The sequence below is a fragment of the Helianthus annuus genome, chromosome 5 (assembly GCF_002127325.2).
Source record: "Helianthus annuus cultivar XRQ/B chromosome 5, HanXRQr2.0-SUNRISE, whole genome shotgun sequence".
In the NCBI taxonomy this organism is placed as follows: Eukaryota; Viridiplantae; Streptophyta; class Magnoliopsida; order Asterales; family Asteraceae; genus Helianthus; species Helianthus annuus.
In genome coordinates, this window is record NC_035437.2 from 75,981,624 (window position 1) to 75,985,124 (window position 3,501).

Consider the following 3,501-nt stretch of genomic DNA (forward strand, 5'->3'; position numbering starts at 1 on the left):
AGAATAGACGTCTACTAGTTTTATTGTTAGCATGTTAATAAATAATAAAACTAAATTATACATGGTTGATTGAAATCAAATCAAGTGTAACATTTCGAGTTTAACCAATCATTGAATGTAAAGAAGAAACATGTATCAAACATTGACAGTTGCTGTTGTTAGGTCATCTTCACCCAACATATGTCTATATAGTCTATATGCACTATTCAGTACTACAAAACGAGGTATGAGACGGGGTTCAATGTTTGCTTTAGATGGGGTTGAAGTAACAACACCATCTTAAAGTCAATAACTATATAAAATATTCAAGAAAATTCAAGCTAACCCCGTCTTTTACTCAAACTCCGTCTTATAAGAATTCAAGAAACCATTAGACGGGGTTATCACTAAACCGTATCTATATACTCTTAAAAAAACCATGATTCTTTATCCTCTCTCCCACAACAACCTTCATTTCCTTCTCTGTATTCTCTGTGTATTCCACTCCGTCCACCTCCGATCCACTTCTGTCCCACCCTTTTTGACTACCGACCCCAATTGCAGCCACCATCGTTTGCAGCCACCGCCTCCACTCGCAACCTTTCAATTTTCCAGTGTCTCGGTTTCGGTCTGTATGTCATAGATAAGGAAAGTTTAATGAAACCTAGCTGAGTTTCTAGCGGTTTCTCATATGTTATTCCAGTGACTTAAGTTAGGTACATGATTGTGGATATGCTAACCTGTCATTCTCGTGGCTGTGGTGGTGTTTCACGGCGGTTAAGCCGACTGCCGGTAGTCGGAGCAGTGGAGATGACCTGCAGCCACCTGGCATTAACGGTAAGGATTTTAGGGTTTTTTGTTTTGTCAACTCATTTTGGTTTCCTAATATTTTTACTTGAAACAAAAATTCATGGTTATTATGCAATGTGTGATTGTAAGATTTTTGTGTTCTATAAAATACAACTTTTAATTATATGTGTGTTGGTTATTGGTATCTATGGTGTTAAAAGGCATTATACCTTTATTTTACAACTAAAGTTTTTTTTTACTCTGTTTGAATTTCATTAACAAATACTGTATTCATAACCTAGTTGTATATGAAAAAATATAGACATTTCCAATGTTGATGGCCATGAAAAACAGATGTGCTTTCAAAATACACACAAAATGCACGCATCAAGGAGATGTAGTTTTCTCATCATTATTTCAGTAGGTATTTTCAGTTGTGGGTGGTGGTTTCCGCCCAGCAACTGCCAAACGGGCAAGGTAACATTGCTCGAACAATATGCTGCTCGCGTGCTTGGTCTTCTAGGCCAATCTCCTATTAGCTCCATTCAATATGTTGGATATGTTACAGTGATTGAAAGCAATGGTAGAGCACTGTTTTATTGGGTTTTTAAGCCGTAAAAAGACCAAAAAGAAACCTCTTCTTCTATGGTTGATGGAGGTAACAATCAATACCCTTTGAATTGACCTTCATCCGCTTATGATATTTATGTTATAGAATTTAATTGAATTTTACTTCTGTTGTAGAGCTAACTTTGAGTTCCTTTAGGTGACATTTCAATCATGTATAGATAAAGTCTTGTTGTATTCAAATTTAAATATGTTTCTTTTTTTTTCTTTAAATTATATGTCAATGCTAAATAAGGCTTTGTCATGATGTTATCTTTTTGTTATACAATATTTCTTATATGTAATTAACCTTGATTCTTTTGTAACATAATCTTTTTGTGTTGTAATATACATATTTTTTTAATTTATATCCTCTCTATAAGTTGAAAAAATGTCGCCCCTATAAGGTATTTTTCTTGTAGGGTACTACGAGGCATTTGCTTCCAGATGGATTCACTCGGAAAGGAAATATTTACTATTGTTTTACCTGCAACCATAGCATTTGCTGCAGATCATGTTGCTTCTTTGATTGACACCACGTTATTTGGCCATATACCCAAAGAACATAAAAACTTGTGTTATACATGTCTGCATAGTTTTTACCAAAATAATTGTGTTCTTTTAAATGATATACACTTTTGCATTGGCGCGGTGCTGTAGGAGTATCTATTGCCATTTTCAATCAACTTTTTAAGGCAGCCATTTTCCCACTTGTTAGTTGTCACACCCCGATTTCCGGTGGGCTCATAAGAGTAGGATTTAAGCATGACGATTGAATAACAGTATCACAATTATTATGCCACAGAAGTATTGAAATAAAAATATTTAATTAAATAAAAGTCTTGAATATATATAAAAGTTATACAAGCTTTCAGTGTATGCCCATAGTCAGAATCAATATAAAAAGAGCTTTAGACATCATAGGATTTATCACACCCCGACTCGCAGCGGATGTAAAATATGGGATGCAACAGACACCACTGGTACAAGCACATTGTTTATAAAGATACTATATCTATTATTCAACTATATTTTCCATTGCACTGTTGATTACATACTACCTGTATGTTACAACAGAATGTTCCAGCGAACCAGGTTAATCTTCTTAACGGCATGCTTATATATATGTATGCATCTGTAACGCACAGCTTGCACGACAAAAACTAATATCGCACAAGTCTCAAGTTACCTGAAAAGCATGTTAAAGTTTTGAAAGGTCAACTACAAATAGCTGGTGAGTTTCACAAGTTTTGTTTTTATCACACCATGTAAAAGGAAATCGCGTTTTGCACATTAAATATAATTATACTATAACTACATGTGAAATTTTGATTGTTCACAAGTGCCGTGTCCCACATCCGACACCTCAGCACTTTTCCACCCCAAGTAGCTATGTCTAACACCAAATAGCATGCTCATAGTGTGTGGATGGACATGTGCAATTGCAGTAGAACCCATGGCGTTCGTGCTAGCTCAATTGGGTTTGTCAGACCAATAGTACTATTCACACATCCACCGGCATATAATAGATCACTCGTGTTTGTGGGGACTTTTTGTGTGTTAGTATTGTTGGTGCACTAATGTCTATTAACTCCGTCTTTATCAAGTCTTGTATTGTATTAGTTAGATCAGGGCACGCAAAACAAGAAATGAAGTTTATAGGTAATTCCGCGTGGAATTGTAGTTCCGCATGGAATTGTAATTCCGCACGGAATGATAATTTCGCATGAAATGAAATCTCACTTGAGTTAATTCCGCACGGAATTAAGTCTCGTTTGGAGTGTTTCAAACGGAATTAGCTGCCTATAAATACCTGAAGTGCTTGTTTCATTTAAAATGGAATTAGTTTGATTGTTTCAGAGCCGAGGTGCTGCCGGATTGTCATTTGAATTGTAAAAGCTCAGGAAATCAATAATAGAAGATAATTTGAAAGTATCAAGCTGTTTTCACATCGATATCACTGATTTCGCCTATGATATCGATTCTGAACTCTTCAGATTGACTCGTTTGGGTCACACGACGATCCAACAAGTATAACTCAGATAATATCACAACATATATGTACGTGCAAGTATATAGGTATGTAACAAGCATTTCACCCTAAGTAAAATAGTAAAACAGTTTGAA

The 3,501-nt window shown here is 35.5% G+C and overlaps 1 long non-coding RNA gene across 1 annotated transcript; it reads left to right on the forward strand.

The window, feature by feature from the left end:
- The first annotated feature begins 231 nt into the window (after nucleotides 1-231).
- LOC118492277 lies at nucleotides 232-1,742 on the forward strand. The gene is made up of 2 exons (XR_004892937.1): nucleotides 232-816; nucleotides 1,203-1,742. It is a non-coding gene; the product is annotated as an uncharacterized LOC118492277 (long non-coding RNA).
- Nucleotides 1,743-3,501: the final 1,759 nt, after the last annotated feature.